The sequence below is a fragment of the Sinohyriopsis cumingii genome, chromosome 7 (assembly GCF_028554795.1).
Source record: "Sinohyriopsis cumingii isolate HCF-2022 chromosome 7, ASM2855479v2, whole genome shotgun sequence".
NCBI lineage: Eukaryota > Metazoa > Mollusca > Bivalvia > Unionida > Unionidae > Sinohyriopsis > Sinohyriopsis cumingii.
In genome coordinates, this window is record NC_142967.1 from 47608850 (window position 1) to 47636279 (window position 27430).

General features: G+C 35.9%; 1 long non-coding RNA gene across 1 annotated transcript in view; it reads right to left on the reverse strand.

The window, feature by feature from the left end:
- The window catches only part of LOC149795156 (uncharacterized), a 36331-nt gene extending 22430 nt beyond the window's left edge, over positions 1-13901 (reverse strand). The window contains exons 1-2 of the long non-coding RNA XR_016422089.1: positions 13769-13901; positions 842-947 (exon numbers count right to left, since the gene is read on the reverse strand). This is a non-coding gene — a long non-coding RNA (uncharacterized LOC149795156). The remainder of the gene's footprint in view (positions 1-841; positions 948-13768) is intronic.
- Positions 13902-27430: the final 13529 nt, after the last annotated feature.

The window sequence follows — 27430 nt, forward strand, 5'->3', positions numbered from 1 at the left end:
GGGCATCATGACACATACATGTGGCATCATTATCCCAGCTGCATTATCCTGACACCAGGCTGACCAGTCCTAATACTAACTTCTTAATTCTGAACACCAAGCGAGGCAGCTGCAAGTACCAGTGTTATAAGTCTTTGGTATGACTCGGTCAGGGTTCGAACCCATGACCTCCGAGTCGGAAACTCAAACCACTCAGGCCATCGGAGTGATCTTTATGGCTTTTAAAGAACAGACCTGAGTCACACATTAGTTTTGTTTTAAGATACAGATATTGGTTTGTTAGCGTCCATCTCAGGTTACATTTCTTGATACATATGAGTGTACTTTGTATAAACAATAGAAGAATTGATAAAATGAACACAAAATGGTCTAATGAGCCAACGTTAATGCCAATTAAGCCACACATTTAAACCTCCGTTGACGGTTAACTCTATATTTAATTTTATTAATCGGGGACTGGTCTCCCAAACAATCCATAATTTCTAAGTCTGTTTTGGTCCATAAATCTTGTGTAACTTACGACTGAGAAAAAGGCTACACAAAATATGGTTAAAAACCACTAGTGTTCTCTGCGCAAGGACTAGCATAAATAAATAAATAAAGAAATAAATAAGGAATTTTCATAAATAGAAACCCTACGGCCCCGAATGTTTGTTTGCGTCAGTAGTTTGAAGTTTTCAGAGGTCGCAGACATGAGAATGTGTTATAACGAGACTGTACGAGTCATTTAAACTATACCGAATAGTTGAGTGATTCTTGTGTGTGTCATCGAAGTTTTAATGCAATGTATTTGTTTATTATTTATAAATAAATAAAATTTACTACATAAGCAACAACTTACCGGCCCAGGGCTCGTAAAACTCTGACAGGAAGGTGAATAGAGACTCATTGGTCGCTAGGTCAATAAGATTTGTTCCCATCTCACCTCACTTCAACGGCGTATTAATCTGTGAAAATTTAAAATGTAAATATTCTCGGGATGATTCAGTAAGCTGGCATAGAGATCATAAAACTTATCCTGAGTTCGAGATTGAATTTCCCCTTTTGGCCAATCAGAGCTGAACGTTCAATTGTAAAGCCATTTAGTTTTTACTGATGTAAAAATTTCTAAGCCGCAGTAGTGTGGTGAAAGCCAGACATAGCCTACAGTGTGGTAAAAGCACCTTTAAGTAAGAGTTTAACGTTTTTTCTGAGTTTATTGTGGCATAATCTGTCAGTTGCCGATTCACACAGCAAATAACGCCCGAAGGGCATTATGTAAGCTGTGTGAGTCGGCAACTGACAGTTTATACCACGATAAACTCAGAAAAAACAACGTTAAACTCTTATAATTGAAATTTCAATTATTCGTTATGTTATATTGTTTGCATCATTAAAAAAATAGAAATCTTAATTGAGCGTAGTAATACATGTTTGGGGTTTTTCTGTTACGTAGCTATATACAGCACTTGGGATTGTCCTGCTTGATCGTAATAAGGTCATCATAATACCAGTCCTTCCGGTTCAGTTCAGTCCTGAGTCTCTAAGAGGTGGAGACGGAAGTGAGACTAGCAGAGCAGTCGGTGTCGACAAAGTCTAGTCGGTGGAGAGAGTCAAAGAGGAGGAGGAAAGGAGTCGAGGAGGAGAAAGTGGAGAAGGAAGAGCATAGAGGAGAAGGAATTGGAGGAATAGGAGAGAAGAATACACAGATGAGTAGAATACAGGACAGATGGAAAACTATCTCACACTACTAATCAAATGATGCAATAGGCTATCACAGGGTCGAGCAGAAGGGGAGTAATTGGGAAATTTGAAGCACTTGACTATTGAATCGTAATTAAATTGTTATTCGTTGAATTTCACTTTTATGTATATTCAACCATCTAACCGTCGGCATTGCTGACTGGGGGCTCGGAGATGTACATCTATCTTTCACTAATTTAACTTTCAACCAAAATCAAGACAGGGTGAGACTTCTATAATAATTTAAATAGAATATTGGGAGCACCCCGCCTCAACCATAACACACCTACCACACAGTAGTGGCATAACAACCCGCCACATCACAAAAACACATACATACATACATACATACATACAGACATGCATGCATACATACATACATGGGGCCCCGAGTGGCCGAGTGGTCTAAAGCGCTCTCTGTTACGGATCACTGCCATCTCCCCTCTGTCTGCGCCGGTTCGAGTTTCAGATTTAGCCAGTGTGGGTATGTGAGAAAGCTTGCCAGTAGCTTCTCGTTGAGTCGGTAGTTCTTTCCGGGGTTTTCCGGGTTCTTCCTCCGCCATAAATACTGGCCACCATGTATAGCGTATCGTGTGCTGAAAAATTGCATTAAACCCTACAACAGTATACATACATATATACATACATATGTGTGTGTGTGTCAAACGAGGGGATATGTGTCAAACTAGGGGATATGTTCCTTTATCCTTTATTTCTATGGAAGTATTAAACTATTTCACACATACACACACGCTTGGTTTGGCGAGAGAGAGAGAGAGAGTATCGGACATTTTTTCTATACACTCTAAAGACATTATATTTTGAAAATATATCACATTCAGAAAAAAATATTCGCAACAAGTAAACTATGCTAATATAAAAGAACTACTATTATGTTTTAAAATGTAAGGAAACAGGCTTCCAGAATCACATATTCTACATATACAGCGGTCCATACCAAAATAACACTCTCTTCCAACCCCATGCCTTCTTAATCACGGTGATGGACCGAACTCTTAAAACTTGTACATGTTCACATATTTAATCATACCGAAAACTTTAAAATAAATGTTTTTATTGGCATGTTTAGTGCTAACAGACATATGAGCACGAACAGGCGAAAGCTATAAGATGATTCATATTCTATCTTATTCTATTGTTTTGGAATGATCACGCGTTGTCTGGTTTGCAGTAATGACACGTGATAATGTGGCATTGATTGTTTATCTCATATATAACGAATTAAGTAGACAAAATGGGAAGTTTGAATGAATTATACACTTAAACCAGTGAATTTGCTAATATCTTATGCCCATAAAGCAACGAAAAAGACACAAATGTACCGCCTTACCTTTATGTACACATCTAGAATGATAAAAAGCAGATGCAGTTTAACGCACGCTGCTCGCTGTACATTTCTTGTCAGAAGATGTGGTTACTTTCCACTAAACAGATAACGTTTAAATCACAAACTGCTAAAGCATCCAAAAATGCATAAAATTCACACGCGGTTCCTTCTTCCAGATAAGTTCACTGAATTGTCCGTGTCTAAAGTTAGATATGACACAACGTACTTCTAATAAAATGTTCACTACAAAAACACAATACATGTCGCTGGCTTAACCCAACATAAATGTACTGAATGTATTATTAATTAGCAGAAAGCATGCCAATACAGCCACTTAACTGCACGGTTGGGGAAACACAGATTAAATCATCAGCTGTCTTCCATGAAATCCGTCCCCACTTAAGCACTGGAGCTCGTGTTTAGGAAAATGCCTGTATCTTTGAGTGTCTTAGATGAGGTCCGCGCCATTTATATAAACTATACAACATACTCATGATAAAGGTTAATATAACCTCCGATAACTGAGACAAAAAATTGTTTGGGGCATATGGTGTTAGATTTGCAGCAATTCTCATGAAAGGTATTCTTTGTTGAGATGTTTCCTTCAAATTCGTGGCAAGATTTCCCAAATAAGTGTTCTTTGTTGATGTGAATGAACTCTGCACGTGAAAGAGTTTGCTTCTGAACAATTATATATATATATATATATATATATATATATATATATATATATGGGAAAATCTGAACGAGTTTTATCTGAGCGATAATGTGGTCTTAACGCCTCACAGTATCACTGATGAGGGGGAAAAAAAAACGCCCCCCCCCCCAACAAATAAACAGAAAACACTTGTTTATATCTACTGATATAAATTCAGTAACCTGCACATATATTAACATGCCTCTGTTATCGGCATGGTCATGTTACAGAAACCTTGCTGTTCCCAGCATTTAATGGCTGATGCATTTAAATATAAAAAATTCATGAAGACAGAAAAGGAGTATTGAAATACCATCTGCTTCTCTCGATCTTGCTTTTCTGAAAGGAATAATTGATATCCTTTTAGTTCCAGATGAATTATAAACAAACTTCTTGGTGATAGAGGGGATATATTTAATGATAATTGCATCATTATTGTTAGGTTATCAGTACAAAAAAGGAGACAATTAGTAAACAATGTATGAAAATATTCATCGACATTTACATACATGTGCGTCCGCATGAAAATTTCCGGGGGATATATTTATATATAATTTTTTTTACAATTGATTTTTAATGGGAGCGGGAGAGGCGGATGCACATGCCTACAAAGTTATTTTTTTATACAAGTAATGAGGTATCAGTGATGTAAAACTTAGTTGCACTAGTCTTTTCCTTTACCTAAATTTAGAGTAAAGCTGGAAACAACGGGATAAAATTGTCTGATTGAATTGGCAGTAAAATACTATGATTTACATACATATTGTTGTCTGGTAAGGAAACATACGTTTATTGGATTGAACAAGGAGCCATCCATTTGGAAGTCATGGTGAATATTTTGTCTCGGCTGTATCAGAATGCAGCCAAAGGAACAAAATACTGACTGGTTCAGTGTTTACAAGTTTTTGTAAGTACACTGAAGATACTGTGTATCGAAACAAGATAGGAAACTTTAATTACGACAGTGAGTTTGAGAAATATCAGCACATTTACTTTGCCAGTCAACAACTATTCGATATATAGCGAGTAGCCTTATAAAGTTGTCACAATAACTTTCAGAAGCAAATGACTATTTAGACAAAGCTTTGGAAATTATACAACTCGATCACAGCAAGTTATATAATAAAACATCTACTATTTCGATAGTTTATCTGCGAATATGCTAAAAGAACAATCACTTGTAAAATATGACTAATCGAACTGGATGCAGTCAGTAAAGCAAAACAAAATAGTCCACTGTGTAGACACGTAGACACTTTCTGCTAGTATTATCAAACAACCATGTCGAGTATCGTATTTCAGACGAACAGACAAAGAGAGAAAAGATGGCATAAATCAAGTTCCTTTTCGTAGCCAAAATACTTTTAAAACATAAGGGGTGTACTATTTATGGTTTTACATTATATACAGTGGATACTGACTTCACTTTTGCGACGGTATGGTCTGCAGAAGCGGTGGAGTAGTGTTGTTAAGACCTTTTGGTCTGGCACGATGTAATTGCCGATTGTGTTAGACACTGCCCTTTCGTCACTAATATATTCTATGTTAGCCAGTAGAATTACTAACTGGAATGTAACTTTGAGCAGTTTTAGGTAGTGTTACTGCGGCTGAGGTAGACAGGGTCACTTACTAACCAGCCTAGTTGGTCCGGACCATTTTAATACAGTAGTATGTGCGACTTACTGTGACACAGACGAACCGGGTTCGATTTTTGACCACAACAGTTAGGCTTTTATATCCCATCCCGTTACATTACAGTCACATTAAACTTGCGAGCAACTAGTTGTTAGAAAAACCATATAGTCGTCCAGTGGATGGTAAAAATTGACTGCTTTATCATGTTACTAGAATGTTTTTGTCTAAGTGCATAGTTGTCATGATACTAATAGGCACAACGATAATAAAAGTATAACCACTGAGACTCAATTGTATATAATTTTTTTCCAAATGGATATCTATAGGGATTGGACTGTTCAAAATTTATAGGCTTCTATAAGGACGTTTGTTCTCAAAATAGTTAAATACTCATGTACAACAATTATTTATTTATTGAAAATACCTTTATTTTTCGTTCCAAGTAAGACTACCGTGGTAAATATAGTGCGATTTCAGCTACGTACGTCTGGTAAATACCATTTACAGAAATTAGTACTATAAAATATGGATTTTCAGAAGTGCATACTTGCTTGTTGATGGAGGGGTATTAACAATTAAATCTGATAGTTGCCCTAACAGGACCAATAAAACCTTTCACCGACTGTAAATCGTGAACGTAATAATTACGCACACAATGCATAGTTTCATCATAATGCAATGATCATTACCTCCTTTACGAATTTATAATGTAATTACTATACTTCATTTCCTAGATGAAAGGTGTGCTTTATGTATGGTAATATGTATAATGAACTTATCTAGGACACGCCTTTCAGCGTTTAGCAAGTGAATTTTGTTACCTGCATTGTGGATTGGAACACACTGACTCACGCAGTACTAATATTAGTACCCTTACTCGTACCTCGTGGACAGGGTACTAACATGAGCATATATGTGTTAATGGAGCAAGCCGGGTGTGATTCACACCCGGCGCTCTTTTAGCCTAAAAATAACACTTTAAACAAATTCCTTGCATAGAATCCCATCAATTGAGTAGTCCTCTTATTTAATACCGGAAGTATCGAAAATCATTGTAGAAATAGTTGTAAAATCTCGTTTACCTTTTTTAGCCGATATTTTCGTTTAGTTTGTCCGCCATATTATTTCAAATAATGATTGCTTCCGTTCTCAGCCTTGTTTGTTTGTGTGCCATATAAGGACATTGACGCCTTATTTGGAAATGTAAACAAATCGTAGTAAAAATTTGGCGCCGATTGCGTCATAAATTCTGAGCATTAAAAGTAAATACGGTTTATCGTATGGGCAGCCGTCGCAGCCAAAATTACATGAATCAAATGATCTAGTATGAAATCAAATGATTTAACCTAGCAAATGAAATGATCAATCCAGATTCCAAATGATGTGGTGTCACATGAAATGATTTAACGAACAAAACCGAATGATGCATTTAGATTTCAAATGACGTGGTATTAAATGAAATGATGTAGAGTGAAATGAAATGATTTAACCCATCAAACGGAATGATGAATTCAGATTCCAAATGATGTTGTGTGATATGAAATGATGTAGCATGAAATGAAATGATTGAACCCCAAAAATGAAATAATGAATTCAGATTTCAAATGATGTTGCGTTAAATGAAATGATCTGGTATTAAATAAAATGATTTAAAGAACAAAACAGAATTCCAAATAACGTGCTATTAAATAAAATGGTGTAGTCTAAAATGAAATGATTTAACTCAACAAATGAAATTATGATTTTAAATTCCAAATGATCTGGTATTAAATAAAATGATTTAAAGAACAAAACGGATTGATGAAATCTGCTTCCAAATGACATATTATTAAATGAAATTACGTAGTATGAAATGAAATGATTTAACTCAACAAATGAAATGATGAATTCAGATTCCAAATGATGTGGTATTAAATTAAATGATTTAAAGAACAAAACAGATTGATGAAATCTGCTTCCAAATGACGTAGTATTAAATGAAATTATGTAGTCTAGAATTAAATGATTTAACCCAAAAAATGAAATGATGCATTCAGATTCCAAATGATCTGGCATTAGTTGAAATGGTCTGAAGAACAGAATGGAATGATCAGCTCTTTTTCCAAATGACGTGGTATTAAATGAAATGTTAGGAATGTAAACGGTCTGATCAAAGTGTAAATCAGCTAGCGTAAATCCAAACAAACACGGGGGGCGCTGTTATCTATGACGTATGATGTCAGCGCGCCGAAACATAATGGACGGGCATATTTACAGCATTCAGCTGAGATTTTTGCAGACGACAGTTGGACAGCAAAGCAAAGGTGTTTCTTTTCGTATTTTATAAACAAGAACCATATTTTCCAATCATCATAAAGTGATTTTATCCACATTAATGAATGTGCATGTATTTTTTCTTCAAGTTCTGCCCAGTACTGCGCGAGTTTCTTAGGTTTCAACAAAGCGAGATCTATCAACTAAAGAGATTAAATCTTGATTTTATTTGATCAATATTAATTACCATGTTTAATGACCTTACACACTAAGCCAAAAATGTGTTTCCCATCACTTTTGGTATATTTTAGATTACCGGCCCTACATGCATACGCATTATTCGTCCAAGGTCTATATGTTATCAGTTCTTTTTCCGCCATTGAATCCAGTTTGCAGCGACATATTAGTGGTTTTTTTTTTTCTTTCTTCTTTTATATTTCCTCTTTGATATCGAATATAATTTTTCTTAGAATCCCTTATTCACGAATCTTAGCGTACTTCAAACACCCCACTCTCCTTTCCAAACGTATTGAAAATTTGGGGGTGGGGGAACTTAGTCATATAGTTTGAAAGAATAATACGTGAACAATAAACAGTTACCTCCTTTGGAGTGTTTTATGGCGAAGAAGAAGCACAGATCATGTTTGAATAAACCCAAAATTTAGCAAATGATGTATGAAAATAACAAGGAAAGGCCATGGATTCTATCAGAATTTTATTTAAAAAGACAACAGCATCAGCGATTTGTAAGTGATACCACGTAGCCCTTAGGGTAAAGACGTGTTCTCTCTCTCTCTCTCCTTCTCTCTCTCTCTCTCTCTCTGCCATAGAACGGTCGAAGCTTGTACTTTCTGCTGACTGCTGGACCCATGCTAGATTTTACCTGATATCCATCGATTTAAGTAGTGGCTATTTAGGTATTTATTTGTACCTAGCTCACTTGCCTGTTTCAACATAAAAAAAAATTCTCAAAAAGTAAACAAACAAAAAATAATAATGGGATGAGCAAACTTTTTTAAAAAGTTTGAATTTAAAAATACAAAAAAGGTGTTTAAAAAATTGTGACCTCTTGTTAGACAGCTTGACACATAGAACGATCAATATAAAAAGGCGATACATTTTCAAGATAAAAATTAAAAAAGTAAAATTGGGATGAGCGAATTTGAAAGAAATTTTGAAAATAAAAATGCCAAAAAAGGTATTTACAAAAGAATTGGGATGCCGCCGCGAGTTTCAAACTCTCGTCTTGTTTTACAGAAGCGAAGCAAATTTTAACACTTTTCTACTTTGATGTCATTGGCAGTGCAAACAAGAACAAAATATCAATAATAATAATAATAATAATAATTATATGTCATGTCGAAAGTAACAAATTGTCATTGCCACAAGAGCAATGTTTGTTTTAAAGTATAATTACATTCTAACTTTGCATGCAAGCAGTGGCGTGCTAAAGGTAAATGGCGTCGGGACGACGATGATAGCCTAAGGTTTTTTTTTTGCGCCACAACACCTCTGGCGCCCATCCATGGTTTTGGTGCCCCAATGCCACTAGCGCCCGGAGCAAACACTCCGTCCGTACCCCCACCCTCCTTTACAACACTGGTGCATGCAAGTTTATATTATGTACTTCCTTCTCCTGACATCATATACCTAAAATCAAGGTTTCTTAATCGTATGCTTTCAAATATAAGTCAAGCCCAATAGCTCAGTGGAGCACTACTCCCCCAAAGGTTTGATCTCCTTGTCATGCCACTTAATATCAGATAAAATGAATGAGGGATATTAGTTTATTACTAAAATAGTCCATTTTAGTCAGAAGAGATTCAAACTTAAAATTAAAGTAGGACATTATCATTCTTGTGTATTCCGCGACGAGAAAACATAAGGTAGCTAGGGTAAATCACCCTTAGCTGATGATGTGATAACCTGTGGAAGTGAGAATTTTTTTTTATATGTTTGTGTAATTGTGTCACATACACACAAATATAAAAACCAATTCCACAAAAGCACTGTACCTCATCATGAAATATTTAAGTCCAATTTTCATTGGTTCCCAAAAGTGTATTAGCAGAAGAGTTTTTTTTAGGTGATCACAAATATATACAATCAGGTTAAAAATAATGTTCAATCAAAAAATAAGCAACCTCCAGCTCATCATCATTACCATTAGCAGCACTATCATCATTGTTGTCATCACCATACCATTATATCAGTTTAGATAATTCATTTTCTTCTTGTTCTTGCTTTTCTTCTCCTTCTTACAATACTAATAGGAAGAAGAATACATAGATTTATTTATTTATTTATTTATTTATTTATTTATTGTCATGGTAGCTTATAACTTTTCAGTACTGACTAATTTTGAGATCAACCAATAACAGCGTTGTCTCCAAAATTGTATAATCCTGTCAGTTTTACAGGCTTCCTCATATCAAGAAACTCAGTGTATATGTTGCTTTATTTCTTATATATTGGTCACTATAAAGGAGGATGTACTTAAGGCATGACATTGTTTTTTGGCTATATTTTAAATGTATTACCAGTAAACGGTAATAATATATGGCTATATGTGTATTAGAAGTACCACTGAAGAAACTATGGCCATTAAAATATTAAAATATTAAATTAAAATAAATAATTTAAAATAAAAATAAAAATTAAATTAAATTAAAGTTTTTGAAATGATATTAACATGGAAGTTTATAAACGTTTATGATTAAAATTTACACGAACCTCGTGCATGCAACATTCGTGCAACAAGTTTTATCAATTTGCATAATAATTAAATAGTTATTCTTTTGTAGTTTCTATTTCTGTCCACATTTTATCTTTTTCATAAGCCAAACTTTTAGCCTTTTATCTTCCAATATATATATATATATATATATATATATATATATATATATATATATATATATATAACCTAGTACCAAAACAATAACTTTGTATTTTATAAGAATATCTAGTTTGAATGAATTATTAATGTCAGGTAGTTTCATAATTCTATTCCAGTTTCCATCTGCATATTATTTCTGGTGCGTCTACATTTTTAATAAAAACAAAGATGGAACCTTCATGGTAATATATGATTTTGTAAAGTTCCTTGAAAAATTGTGAAAACAAAATATTGTACAAGAATCATAGAGACATGATACTGGGATAATTCAGACAGAAGAAAAGAAATCGATTCCATTGCTGTTTTTTCTTTCGATATGTTTCAATACTACAAGGACTTCCATACTGGTAAAGTGGTATGTGATGAGCCCTTAGAAAAACATACTGTCCACATCTTCAAAAAGATCAAGCAAATCAACATGGAACGTGTATCAATAATTAGCATCTCTTGCTACTTTAAGTTTGGGTCTAAATGAAGTGTTACAACTATATGGTGTTAAACTAAGTAACAGAAACAAGCGAAACCGTAAAGTTTAAGAAAAGCTAACTTTGTGCACAATCAACAGATTTATTATGTCAAGTAAATTCTTCTTCTTCTTCTTCTTCTTATTATTATTATTATTATCATTATTATTATTATTATTATTGGTGAACATGATATTTGTGCTGCTGGTGTCTTTAATTTATTCTCTTGATATTTGTTTTATTGTGGTGCTGTACACACCCTCAAGCACCTCTCCGCATTTTTCTGACATGACTGGAGGCGCCATCCAGTTATTGGTCTAAGTGGTGCTAAATATTGATGGTGATTGTAATGTTTTGTTATTGAAGAATAACTCCAGTAGGGATCTATAACTTTTCTCATAGATTTTGTTCCATAAAATATGTATATATGTCAGCAGTATCACATGTGCAGGCGTGCGCTGAGAAAATATATTATGAAAAGAAGAGCGATAGATGCATTCCAATCAATATGTAAGGTATGTACAGCAAGTATGACTTAGAACGCGATGAGAATAATGATAGCGTATGACATGAAAGTAATGTTATGTATAAATGAGTGACAACATCATACGTGGAAATTTTACAAAAATAAATTTATTCAAAGTATAAAGACTTTGTTTCTAATGATTCGACGCCAAACTATATAAACGATATGTTCAGTAAAAGGAAAAATAATGTCAATACAGTTTCTGGTCTATCGATACATCGCTCTATGCAAAATTATAACTTTCTTCTTTCTAAGCCCGAAATGGAATTGCATAAAAATAGTTTGGGTCCAATCATTTGGAACTGTCTACCTAGAGATGCTAAAGAAGAACCATCAGAGCATTCCTTTCGTCACATGCGTTTGAAATGGATACAATCTAAATAATGTCAATAACCGGTTATGGTCAGCTCCCCCCTCCCCCGCGTGTGTGTGTGTGTGTGTGTGTGTGTGTGAATGAAAAAGCTTTCATAAAAAAGTGGCGGGCAACAAATTGCTGCTTTAGTGCGTATGCTACGTTAGGTCGTTAAACATGGTAATTACTATTTATCAAATAAGATGAAGATTTAATCTCCTTAGCTGATAGTTCTAGCTGAGATGAAGCATTAAAAATTCGTGCAGTACAAGGCAGATTCTAAGATAAAATACACAGACATTCATTAATGTGGATAGTCAATTTATCCTGATTGGAAAACATAGTTCTTGTTTATATCAAATGAGAAGAAACACTAACCTTAGCTGTCAAATGTCGTCTGCTAAAATCTCAGACGAATGCTGTAAATACGCCCGTCAATTGTAAGTCTGGCTAACAGCGCCCCCCTGTGTTTGTTTGGATTTACGCTAGCTGATTTACACTTTGATCAGACCGTTTACATTCCTAACATTTCATTTAATACCGCATCATTATGATCTGATCATTCCATTCTGTTCTTCAGACCATTTCAACTAATGCCAGATCATTTGGAATCTGAATACATCATTTCATTTTTTGGGTTAAATCATTTAATTCTAGACTACATAATTTCATTTAATACTACGTCATTTGGAAGCAGATTTCATCAATCTGTTTTGTTCTTTAAATCATTTAATTTAATACCACATCATTTGGAATCTGAATTCATCATTTTATTTGTTGAGTTAAATCATTTCATTTCATACTACGTAATTTCATTTAATAATAAGTCATTTGGAAGCAGTTTTCATCAATCCGTTTTGTTCTTTAAATCATTTTATTTAATATCAGATCATTTGGAATTTAAAATCATGATTTCATTTGTTGAGTTAAATCATTTCATTTTAGACTACATCCTTTTATTTAATTGCACGTCATTTGGAAACAGATATAATCATTCCGTTTTGTTCTTTTAATCATTTTATTTAATGCCAGATCATTTCATTTAACGCCACATCATTTGAAATCTGAATTCATTATTTCATTTTTGGGGTTCAATCATTTCATTTCATGCTAAATCATTTCATATCACACAACATCATTTGGAATCTGAATTCATCATTCCGTTTGATGGGTTAAATCATTTCATTTCACTCTACATCATTTCATTTAATACCACGTCATTTAAAATCTAAATGCATCATTCGGTTTTGTTCGTTAAATTATTTCATGTGACACCACATCATTTGGAATCTGGATTGATCATTTCATTTGCTAGGTTAAATCATTTGATTTCATACTAGATCATTTGATTAATGTAATTTTGGCGGCGACGGCTGCCCATATTATCGGCAACTTTGAAATTCCACCAAGAAGCGATTATTCGCACTTGATTGATAATAATATAGCGTAGAATATCCAAAATATGGTCTGGCAAGCCTTACGTAGAAAAGGGGTCACGGCGAGAGTCTCGCGTTATCTGTCATGGTGGACAGGATAAGGTTAGAGTAACCATGCCAATTTATTTTATCGTGTAAGGGCTTTTTAATAAATTCAAAATAAGCCAAACTTCTTTCACAACATGATTATACTTATGTAGTTGATTTCTACACGGTTTGTTTTTCTGACTTTAGTGATGATTTTTTTTTTGCTCCATTACATGATATGGGATCAGTTCGTAGCCTCAACCACAGCAAATCAAGTTGAGGCTACGAACTCGTAGCTATGACTCAAGATGTTTTGACACGATGTGATAAACAGATTCGGTATGTATTGTAACCTTGTATGAATATTTTGTGCATATTTTACATGTCAGTCATAGCAGTATAATGAAAATACCTTGTATCATGTATAAATACACCAGGACATGGTCAAATTATTCCATAATTCCAATGTTTGGCTGTGCACTCGCCGCCAGAATACGAACTAATCCGCCATTTGCACTCTTTTGGTTCAGTGAGCGCTATGGGATCTGATTGGCTATTGGTCACATAATCTTTCCCTATAAATAGCACCACGTACATGTAATGTAAAACTTCACTGTTATCTTGTCCAGCGTTTGGAGCAGACGGAAGTAAGCATCGGGGTGACGTTGTACCCATTTCAACTATTCTATAATGTCTCAAGCTATGTTGGATAAACATAGTTAAGTTGCAATGGTTAGTTCTAATGAAATTTGATATGCTTGCTTGACATTACGGGGAATTCCAGAAGTTATTTATTATTCATGAGGTGACGTCTGCTACCGTACTGGTTGATATAATTTCACCTTCGGTGAATTATCACCGCGATTAACCCATGTAAGTGAAGGCGAGAGATCATTACGAGATATATAATCCTGGGAAACATACAAATTGTTCCCTCAGGAACTGATATATAAGTATATTAACGCTACTAAACTGTCACTCTTCACCTTCGTTAGATGGCGAACTCACTTTGCACCATCACCTTCAACGCTTGAAGGTTAATACTTCACCTTGTTCACCGCCCCGACTTAACATCGTAACACACGTAAATACGTTAGCCATGTCGGCTGCTCATTTACAGCCCAAGTTACGCATTTGATCTCCGATACTCATATAACTGTGACAGGCAGTCACCAACTCTTCTTGTACTTCCATAACGTGAATTCTATGTGATATAAATAATTACAAATATATTCTTAAATCCACTCAGAGAGAGGTAGAGAAGGTGCAATTATAGTTGAAGCTCCATTGCACCTTCCCCACGGGAGTCGATCACCTTTGTCTCCCGTGATTCTCTGGTTTACAAAAGTCTGGTATTAAATCTTAAATGTTTATGTATATGCAGCTGTATTGACATTCAGTAATTGCATGTCCACCTGCTCTTGTACTTGAGGTAATTTACAAATAAATATTTTCGATGTTGATTCTATACGGTCTTGTATTATTCTTTCTAGTCAAAAGCTAGACAGGAGAACCCAAAAATATTGTAGCCGGAAACGGCGTTACAATAAATCATATCCTTAGGTTTGGTGACAAAGTAAACATTTTAGTATAAGTAAGAGAAGCGTTTATTCAGACGCGTATTTAGAATAGTCTCCATATGATAGGCCCAAGGGGCGTGGCTTTTACAAAAATATTAAAAACAATGTAGAGTTGGGGCTTAAATTTGTAAAAGTTATTATCATATTACGAAACAGAATTTTGTCGATGTTGGATGTGTGCTTCACATGGGGGAATTACAGTACTACCCACGTAGCAACTCAAGCACACTAGCTAGCGCAGAATGCGTAATATTTTCTCAAAGATTAAATGATTACTCAGTTGCTTCAGTATTTACACTATTCGCAAAAAACTAATGATTCAGATTTTTAAACAATCTGCGCAAGATTTATTTGTTTGGAATTAATTTTTTGACCATCTTTATACAGTGCGCATATGACATAGTGTGCTGAACTAAGCCATGATTATGAAAGTGGCTGGAGATTATACTCTTAATTTATGTCTAAATGTCACATTTGACGGTTAAATCTCATACAACAAACTAACCGATTCTATGTAATTTCACGCGAAACGTGCAGTAAACACTAAAAAAACCAAACGAATCTCATGCTCAGCATCTAAATTGACAGATCAGATTCTCTGCAATGTTTCCTATACGCACTGTATATTTTAATCCATGCGAAAAATGGTACACGCTTATAAATCGAGTCGAACAGCAAACAGCGAAGATCCTCATCTGCCGTAGCATAATGTACCTGCATATCAAGGCATATGATTTTTGTTCTACTGACTACTCTTAACAAACAGCACGGACCTAGGCTGTCTTATAAGCTAGTATATATTACGGTAAATATCTTTCATTCATCATCCGGAACGTATTGAAGATCAATATGACCTATTCCGTAAATAAACACGATTCGGGTACTAAAAATAAACTCAGTCCCTTTCTTTGTAAAAGAAATCACCTTTAATTATGCCTTTAATTGGTCCCGTTCTCAGTGAGATTCAGTTCATAAGCTGTAAATTTATTTAACAAAGACTACTGCCTAGCAAAAGTCGAGACACAGAATTATAATTAAAAAGTAATAGCACAGCATGGAAATGCATTTAGGTCTCACTGGACAGTTTTTCTGGTGAATTTTCATCCAACAATGACCTACTGCAGAAAAATGAGAATAATTTTACACTGAAGATACAAATAAAAACTAATGATTTTTGTAGAAAGCATACATGTGAGATTTTGACTGCAGAAATCAGGTTAATTCCTGATGCAACTGGTGGTTTTTATACTGAACCAACACTGCCACTGTCCCCTACATTTTACATTCATTTTTGACAGGAAATAGCTATTTTGAATATTTTCTTGTGATAAGGCAGCTACAAGAATCAGTATGTGTCATATGCATGAATAAAGTTCAATAGTACTATAACAAATTAGCATACTTTTCATCACCCCTCAACCAGCTAGATTTTTAAATATTTACCTCTGTAGCAGACACACGTAAATACGTAAGCCAAGTCGGCTGCTCATTTGCAGCCCAAGTTACGCATTTGATCTCCAATGCTCATCTAACTGTGACAGGCAGTCAACCACATTACAGATTTAGCTTGTGTGTGAATTTATAAATGCTAGGCTTGTGATAATTAGGTCCATGCCTTCTAACTTAAAAATTGGGGGGTGAGTGTCAAAATACGAAACTATCCAGTGAGACCTTAGATGAAAGGACAAGACGTTTTAGTGTCATCAGCCGTGTAATCCTGAAAAAAATTATTTTGTTTTCTTCAGAAAGCTACCTTTCTATCAGAATACTAACCCGATCCCATTTACATTAGGAAATAACCTCCGCTATCTCTCTCTCTCTCTCTCTCTCTCTCTCTCTCTCTCTCTCTCTCTATATATATATATATATATATATATATATATATATTGGTGGCCACAGGTGTCTGACGTTTGCCAGTTTCAACTTAGCAAAAAACATACTGTAGTACTTGCAAATATTTCCCAGGTGAATCCAGCGAAAGCTATGAGGTTATATCTGGACTGCTTCAGTACTGTCATGGATGAGGTGTGGTAACTGTCTGGAAATTACCAGTGGCTCAACGAGATTCAGCTATCTCCAATGCGAGACCAAGTCCTGTAAATAGAAACTGGCGCAAGTCGACCGGACGTTCCAGCCAGCTCACTTCGCTATGTTTCGAACCAATATATAACGTTCGAAGATCTGCTCGTGGATATCGCTTATTTCGTGAGCCGAGATCTTCATGAATCGTACCCGATCCTTCGAAAGTTCAGAGTACGCCGATCTAATAACACACCTTTGCTAAGAGGCCAGCACTTACTGGGTTACGCGTCGCTACCGCGTCTAAATCGGTACAAAGATTCTGACTGGTGCAACGTTCATCGTGCGCCTTTGAGACACTAACGTGGATCTATCAGCTTCGCCGCTCTCACAGACGACGAACTGATTTTTTTTGTATTAACTGTAAACAGTTACCTGCATATTTAATGTGTATTGTATGTTGGCCTTTGTCCATGATCATAGATTGTACGGGTCTTTTTGCAAACATCATACTGCATCGCTATTTTTTGTATAGGACTGTAAACTATATTTTAAGAAAATTATTACTAGTAGGTAAACATGTTTGCTTGGATTTGAGTTTAGGACACTGGTTAACCCCTCAGGAATTCCTGGTCCACCTCTGGTATTTGCCATGTTCTATACTAAAATTTAAGTAAAAGACCTGACCTTGTTTACAACTTAGAATGTTCTGAAATTGAACTTTTAACTCTCATCCGGGTCTTCTTCTTGTGTCTTACGTTTCCTTAATTTAAGGTTGTTTACATCATAATTATTTATTACTATTTTAACATCTTAAGTGGAATCAGTCTTTTAGTTGTATTCAGTTTTAGTTTGAGAGGATTTATTTAAATTATTCATTGGAGTTACAAAGTGCTAATTAATGCTTTTAGACTAAATAACTATTTTGGGATTATTGTGAATTCATTTAGTAACATTTTGGATGATATCATTGTGATAAATGAAGAATGCTAGCATAACAACACTTTTCCAGGTTATTGGTACATCAGCACACTCAAGAGTGTATTTTATTCGGAATACCAATGGAATTCATTCAGATTACTCATTACCTTTAGACTTGTGATAAAACTTTTAAACTATTTGTAATTTAATTCAAAATACTGGAAGTTTTTTTTTTTAAATTTTCACTTTGTAATCATTGGAAATAAATTAGTTTTGAATTTTACAAAACTTGTTTGTTTTCGCTCTGTTCTGTTACTCAGTTTAAGGCCATGAAGTCGTAACAAATACAAAAACAAGGTTGCGCCTTGAGCAGCATTGGGGTATCTACCACCGATCCGTCAGAAAGAAACTGGACTAGTTCGAATCAACAGATAGCGCGTGCATCTCACACACCTCCACGTGAAAGTTAGTGCTATCAGGAAACAAACTGGTAAGATGACAACTTCATGGGGGAGGGGGAGGGCTCAAAGTTGGGCATGTTAACCCATGACAAACCTAGGAGAGGTTCCATTTCCGGAACAAAACGAAGAAGCAGGACCTGTATATATCGAAACTGTACAAGAATTATGAAAGATCATTGTTGCGGCAAATATCATCCCCTCCATGACGCTTGAACATGTCTGAAATCATGGAACGTGTCCCCTGATCGTGAATTGGAGCTTGTGTTCTCAAAAAAGGAAACGGGGCCCCGTGTGGTCTAAAGCGCTTACCGTTACCGATCACTCCATCTCACCTCTTTCTGCGCGAGTTCGAGTCTCGGATTCGGCCAATGTGGGTATGTGAGAAAGCTTGCCAATAGCTTCTCGTGGGTCGGTGGTTCTTTCCGGGTTCTTCCTCCACTATTAATACTGGCCGCCATGTATAGCCTATCTTGTGCTGAAAAATGGAGTTAAACCCTACAACAACAACAACAAAAGCAAAAAGGAAAAGAAAGATGCTACCCAACTAACGGTTGAAGGCAAAGACTGGTTTGATAATATTAACATAACATCACTTGGCGAAAACATGTATATTCCCCTCGTACGCCTTTAAATTAAAACATCTTCCAGATGTCGAGATCCTTTCTACGATTGAAACATAAAACTCCTTTTCACGTAATGCACCTTTGTCAAGTTTCCGGCGTCAATGAGTTTCTCCAGACACGTGTGTAATAAGATGACCTCCGCTACTTGTACAACGTTGGGGTATCTACCATTATAATAGGTACGCCTGTTGCGAAATCGAGCAGATCGTTGACCCAGGGTATGCCCCTTCGGAGATGAACGATCAGAACAATGTTGCAAGTCTTGTGCTTCATCTAATGAACAGGTTTCGGTATTTAAACCACTGGGGGAAGGAATATGTCCACACATATGATAGGGTGTCGACGGCCACCTGCTGTTGACCATGGAATGCAGCAAAACCGATAAAAGACTCACGGTTGGAGAAACCACTTTGTATCAAGCAGTTCGCCTTTCCTTCATCATGAATCGGCCAGAACGTTAAACCTGTCTGGGATATATCAGATTTGTATGCGTATATGGTATTGGGAATACCAAAGGTAAAAATCGTATACGTTACCTCAGATCTACGGTGATTTCGTCCCCCGTTTTATGAAGGTGGTTGACTGACGTCATGAAAACAGCTTTCCCTTGGATATGCTCCATCAAAGCACGGAAGGTGTGGAGATTGACATTCATTTATAAGCATAGTCCAATTCCTGTCGAGTTTCAAGAAACTTGGTATAAAAATGCCCCCCCCCCCCCCCCAACGAAGGAACTTGCGAGGTACCATGTCATTAGATATATGGAAATATTCGTCGAACTGATTGAGACTGATAGCGTATTCGTTACGCCGCACGGATACCCGTCTCCGTTTAGAATTTCGGGGCAGCAATAAACTGATAAAGCCGACTCAAATATATCACAAGTTTCAATTTCTGTCTGGGTTTCATGACCAGAAAAAGTCTAAAAGCCAGTGGAGTCCAACAGCCAGACAAACGCAACCGCTTGTTTTATGGGCAAATGCTCTATCGCCTTCTGTAACATGTTCTCTTTCGTCTGGTGCTAACTTTTTCTCGTCGAAAAGCCATTGGAGAAGGTTAGCTATTTCAGGTATAAATGCTTATAATAGTATGTGTTTTTGTCTAAAAATTTCCATCTGCCTTCATAAGCTTACAGAGTGGATGGCTTTCTTACTTGAGCGATTCTCTCTATAACTGGTTGAGAGAACTATTTATTTTTGAGAGCCTGTTGAATATGATCCAGACGTACTGGTTCAGTAGGTCTAGTTTGGGTGTGAAACTGCCGTCGTGGTTGTTTTAGTAGATTAGGGAAATTCGCTATTTTCAGTGGAATTTCTGTTGTGAGATTGATAAGGTCGTTGATCCACGACTTCTTCCATTCGAGTAGTGTGATGAGGATGAGGCGACACTCCGATTCTCATACTTTTGTATCACTTCTGGAATCAGAGGTGTTGATGGCTCTATTTAGCTAACAGATTTATCGGGGAGGTAGTAGTTCTCTCTAAGATATTATGATTGGGTAACGGATTAAAAGAAGAAACATGCGAAATGATCAGACCGACTGGATGCGGAAGGTCGCTGATTCAAACCCCGGCCGAGCCATACTAAAGACTTATAAAAATGGTACTAACAGCTGCCTCGAGTGGCCTAAAGCGCTCTGCCATCTCACCTCAGTCTGCGTAGGTTCAAGTCTAGGATTCAGCCAATGTGGGTATGTGAGAAAGCTTGCCAGTTGCTTCTCGTGGGTTGGTGGTTCTTTCCGGGGTTTTCCCGGATTCTTCTTCCACCAGTAACACAGGCTGCCATGTATAGCCTATTGTATGCTGAAAAATAGCGTTAAACCCTACAACAAGAACAACAACAACAAAGCTGCCTCGCTAGGCAAAACTGAGCTGAAACAAACGGTAAGAATATATCACTTTTAACCATGAAATATAGGTCCCCATCACTAAGTTTTCAGTGATGACTCTTCATGAAGCAATTACTTATCAAGTTATGTGCCTCAGGATGCTTAAGGTAAGGGTTAATAAAAATCAATGGATGATATGGACGCAGTGACCTACCTTTCACTGAAATGCAAAGTACTCTAAATGGCACATCTAAACGACATCCTACCTGATACCACAAGTAATGATGTCTGATAAAATCACTTATAACACAAACCATAATCTGAGTGTTGATGCCAGATGGCAGAACAGGCAGAATTACTATGCAATCCAACCCCAATAATAAATAAAGTGAAGCGATGTTATATCAAGAGCATGGAATCAGTTTCCTGCAATATTTTATCCTATACCCCAACCCCCAACCTTGATATCTTTTCACCCCCACAAAGTGCTTATTTATCAAGGAAAAATTGGAATCCAACTATATTTCTTAAGTACAAATGTATCCACATCTATGTTGCTCAAGCAATAGCCAAATCTTAAAAGAAGATGAAAAGCTTTATCATGGCAGGTAATTCGCATTTCTAAAATCAGAAAAAATTTAACGGTCAAAACATTCAAAGTTTGGAGGACAGGGGGTGACAATGTTCCCTGCCCTTGGGATCTACATGCAACACTGAAGAATGTTAAATTATGATTTATTAGTAATGAAAATAAATGTGGTGCATTATGAGAACATACTATTGCAATGGCCTAAATATTGGTTTTTATTTATACTCGTGATGCATGCTGGGTTTGCATTAATTAACTAATTTAGAAGGAATGTTCAAAAATGAACATTGTGTTGATCTCAGGCAGACAGACATCTACAAGGTGAAATTTTGTTGCAATCCAACAACAAAGGGGCTGATGCTCTGCTGGCTGAAAAGAATTTCTAGGAATTCAAGATAAAACCATTTCTTCTTTCTAGTTGCCGAGTCTTGTAAGTATCTCTGATTTTCTTCAGCAATAACAAGACTTACAAATTTGCTGCTGTGGTGACCATGTTGGATGTTAGATTAGCACCATCTGTATTCAGGACCAAGTAGATATCATCAGTGGTCTTTTGGTGAAAACCCCAGGTCAATATCCTCATCCATTCTGGGGAGTAATGGCAACAAGATTGTCAAGATGGCCATCATTGCAGCCATGTTGGATCTACTATTAACACTGTTTTTACTTACGAACAACTAGGTATAATATGAAATATACTAGTGAAAATCCCGTGCTGATTGAGCCATCCATTTTGGAATGGAGACCGCAATATTTTTAAGATAAAGATCGTTGTGGCCAAACTGAGGGTCAATTTGCATATTTTTTTTATTAAGGACCAACTAGATAATGAAGATGACTTCAGGCGAAAACCCTTGTCAATATGAATTTTCATTCAGGGATAGGTAGTGACAGCAAGATTTTCAACATGGCTGCTGTGGTGTCTTTATTTGACATCAAATGAGCACCATTTTCATTTATAATAATAATAATAATAATAATGAGGACTTTGTATAGCGTCTAATCTTTAGAAGCTCTAAGCACTTTACAACTTTAGACAACACCTATAAGATAAGAAACATAACAATATTATTACAAAAACAAACAACATGAAATTAGAAAAACTTTAAAAAAATAAAATAAAAAACATGCTGAGAATATTTCAGGTAGGAAACATTATTAGGTCTTTAAGTTTGTTCTTACTGTCGAAATAAGTGAGTTTCGAGAGCCCTCTTGAATGTGATCACTGTGTCTTTGTGTCTAAGTTCAGTGGGCAATTCATTCCACGTTGCTGGGCCCTGGTATGCAAAAGAACGCTGTCCATATGACTTTGTTTTCATACTTGGAATAATGAGTATACGATTGTCAGAAGAGGAGCGTAAGTATCTTGCTGGTGTGTACACATGGGTGAGGTCAGATAGGTATGTTGGACTAGAGTCCGACAGTGAAACGTAGCACAGAGAACAAATTTTGTGTTTGATTTTGGATTGAATGGATAGCCAATGTAGGGTACAGAGCATCGGGGAGGTGTGTTCTGATCGTGGTACTCTAAGTATGATCCGAGCAGCTGTGTTTTGAACTTTTTGAACCAGACATAATTGAGTTACAATAGTCCAGTCTTGAAAGTACTAATGAACACACAAGTGTTTTAGTGGCATCAGCTGAAAGATATTTGCGAATTGAGCTGATGCGTCTCAGCTCAAGATATGCAGCCTTGCATATGTTTATGACATGTTGGTGCAATGTAAGAGTACTATCCAGAGTGACACCTAGGTTTCATACTGATTGTATGAATTTAATGTGTTTCGTACTGATTGTATGAATTTAATGTTGGCGTTGCTGATATTTATTGTTTTAGGTAAAGGATGTGAATGAGAAAGTCTTTGTGTTCTGATCAGAATGGCCTCAGTTTTATCATCATTCATCTGCAGCTTGTTACAAGTCATCCATGATTTCACATCAGAAATGCACCTCTCTACACCTTGGATGGTAGCATCAACTTCAGTTGGGTGGCTAGATTTGTATATTTGCGTGTCATCAGCGTACAACTGATGAGACACTGGATGATGATCTATGACACTTGAGAGCGACTGAGTGTACAGAATGAAGAGAACAGGTCCAAGAACAGACCCCTGTGGATTACCACAACATAGATCAACAGGATTGGAGTGTATTCCATTTGCAGATACAATTTGTGTCCTGTTGACCAAGTAGGACTTTAACCACAGTAAGGCTGTATCATGAATGCCAAATACATGCTGGAGACGGTGAAGTAATATATCATGGTCTATTTGTGTCAAATGCTGCAGACAAATCAAGGAGGGTGAGGACTGTAATCTTTCCGCTATCCAATGCAGAGAGAATGTCATTAACTACTTTTAGAAGAGTAGTTTCAGTACTGTGGCAAGGGCGATATGCAAATCGTACATTGCTAAAAAGACTGTTTGAATTTAGATGAGATACAAGCTGGGATAGAACAACCTTTTCTAAGATTTTTGAAATGAATGGGAGATTAGAAACTGGGTGGTAGTTCTTTAAATCGTTATGGTCTAGTGTTGGTTTCTTCAGCAGAGGCTTTACAATGGCAGTTTTGAAAAATGATGGGAATTCCCCAGATGAGTGAGAGGTATTAATAACACCAGTTAGTGAAGGCAATACTGGATCTAAGCACTCATGCAGCAGTGATGTTGGAACTGGATCAAGTTCACATGACTTTTGTGCACTCTTCATCACGATTGTACGTACGAAATCCATAGAGACAGATTCAAATGCTGCTAATGGTTGCCGCTCAAATTCTGTATCCCAAATGTATGGTGACGACAAGTCAATTGAAATTGTGGTGTCAAGCTTATCTCTAATGGTTTGTACTTTGTCATGGAAAACATTTGCAAACATGTCCGGAAGGTCGACTGGAGAGAAGGTAGTTGGAAGTGGCGTAGATTTTTTCATTGACATTAGCTTGTTAGTAATCTCCAAGAGCTTTTTGCAGCTGGAACTTTCCATGATCTTTGTAGTGTAGTGGGCTGATTTCGCTGCATGGACTATATATATGACCAAGCAGTCATCTCTTGTCTTTTAGTGACAACTGCCAAGTTGATATGAACATCGATTCAGGGAAGTAGTATCACAAGAATTTCAAAATGGCCAAACTGTACATCAGATCAGAACCATCTTCATTTAGAACCAACTAGACATTATAAGAATTCTTCTACTGAATACCCATCTCAATGTAACTTTCCACTGAGGAGGAGTAGTAATAACACAAAATTCCAGAATGTTGCTGTGATGGCCATATTGTAAGTCAGATTGGAACCATTTTCGTTTCATACCAACTAGGCATCAAAAGTCTTTCAGGAGGATTAGCAGGAACAATATTTTTGAGATAGCCAATGTGATACCATATTGTAAGTCAGATTGGTTCCATTTTCGTTTAGACTACTGATGGAATTTGTGTGTGTAAAGTTTCATGGTGATCCTCCAGGTAGTTGAGGAGGTGCAGAGATAACAAACTTGTGTTTATGGACAAGGGACAACAGACAAAATACCAACCCATAATTTATGACCAGTAGTTTTGAATGAGGGTAAGCAATGGTTTATCAGTAATGGAAACAAATGTCGGGGCACTGAAGATTCTAGTATTGCAATAGTCATTATGTTGTTATTTTGTACTTGCCATGCACGAGTTTGCATTAATGAATTAATTTAGAAAGGAGATACAGTAAAACTTGTCTTGAGCAACCTCTGCTATGACCAACCACTTGTCATTTACAACCACAATCATAACGCACAAGTCAATTTTTATTATACAAATTCACAGTTGTGAATGACTACGTGCTGAATGCAACAAGAGACCACAATGTCTTGGCAAAATATGCTTTTCTACTCTGCTATGAATGACTGCATCGCAAAAATGAGATAAACACCACTGACCTTTATGTAATCATTGGTAAACATGACTGCTTCAAAAGTCAAGACTGTTCTGATGAAGAACAAAAAGCAAACAAACAAACAACAAAGGAGTCTGGCTACCTGTTTGTAAATCTGGCATGTCAAATTTAGTGTAATTTGTTATGGACTGTAAACCAGACTAAAGTACATATCACAAATGATTACATCCCACACACCAAGCTGTGGTCTGTTCAAGTTGGTGCAGCTAGTTAGTTTTTGTTTAAAGAGTTAGTTCTGGTTATGTCATCTCTAAATTAAAACCATTGACATGTCTCTGAATAAATGATCTGCTTTCTCGATGACATACTTGTCTTTTTATTTCATTCATCAGTATATATAAAATGTACATGTATTCAGTGCTCAAAAAAGTAATTTCTGACAGGCCCAGAGCTGGTGACTTAAAAAAATCCACAAACCCTGACTAAAATTCCACAAGCCCAGATTCCAATTTCCAAAATTTCCTCCCATTTTAATAATATTTGTCACAACCTTATAATTGCTACAATTCAAATATAAATTCAATAGAGGGTTTGAAGGTAATACACTTTTCATTAGTGTTTATTACTACACTCACCAGAGCCTGGATTGTCCTGGTGTTCAAACTTCTCTGCTGGATTCTCTGAGCCAATCATGGTCAAAACCATGCTGACATATGTCAATATGTTATTTGCAGTACAAAAAAAGAATTCATTGCCTCTCTCCCACTTTATTTTGTTTTGATTATTTGTTCTTTTGCTGGCATGTTTCAAAAAGTAAAATTCCGTCATCCAGTTCTGAAATTTAATTTTGCTGGGCGTTGCTGATATTACTGATAGCTAATTGCTTCCTAAATTGGCTTAAAAACTGAATCACACTTGAATACTGTTGTGACAAATGAAATGATCGTACTTTGCACTTTTTGAGCATTGATATTCCATTTCTCCCAAACCAGATCAAAACCGTCATTACAGTCATTATTACAACTGAGTACTGATAATGTTAACACCAAGCAGAGGGATTTGGCAACCTACGGCATGTATGCCACAAGATGGCACGTCAAGAAATTTGTGTGGCAGGCAATGGGCAGCCAAAACTCATTCATTTTGTAATTAATCTGGAAAAAATGGCATGCTATGTAAAATAGGTTGTTGACCGCTGACCTAGCACCTTAATAACAATTGGCAGAAAATAATTATTGTAACTGAAGGAAGTGAAAAGAGAAGACAACCCATAAATAGTTTAAGTGTTGGTAAAACAAATTCAATGTGTTTTAACAGACAAGGAGTAAATTAGAAATGATTTCAAATGCTAATACATGTACATGTGATCTTCAAATATAAATATGATTAATGTTTAACAGCTGAAGTATATCTTTATTGTTATATAATTTGTAATTTGTAACAAGAACTATGAATACAGAACAGAATGTATGTACAGTCATTGTGGTTATATATCCTTCTATAAAAGGTCAGTAATTTGACCATGGAAACTGGTCTTTTAGTACAAATACAAAACTATTATGAGAGACCACCTGTCTTGAGAAATATTTCTTTGTAGGCACAAGGGATGGTAACTCATGACAGGTTTTACTGTATTTCTAAAATCACTTTCAAAATTTAACATCTAGAAAATCCAAGACAAGAACCAAACCATGACACAGAGACATTTAATTTATGATAATTTGATGTCCAAAAATTAAAACACGTGTTCCATTGAAACTAGTATATCATATGCATCTTTATATTTATGAATTCCTTTCAACATACTTGCAAAATACTTACAAAACTTAATCACTGACAACGCCACATTACCATTGTAAAGTGACACCTTTGGCTCACCTCACTCGAGCAGATGAGACAAAAATGATAATTAAGGCAAATCTACTAAATGTAGATCCTGATATTACTAAATAACTTACAAATTACATCAAAACAACATATCCAGCTATTAGATAATATTATGATACTATAAATAAATACATACAATTGTATAAACAATATAATACAATTTTATAGACCATACTTACAATTTTGTACAAGGTGCATCTTTCTTTAATATCAAGAAAACAGCATGAATAAAGATGTTGCACTTCTGGCAATGATCTCAAGAAATGTCAAATCACCTATCAATGACCTAATCTTGAACCT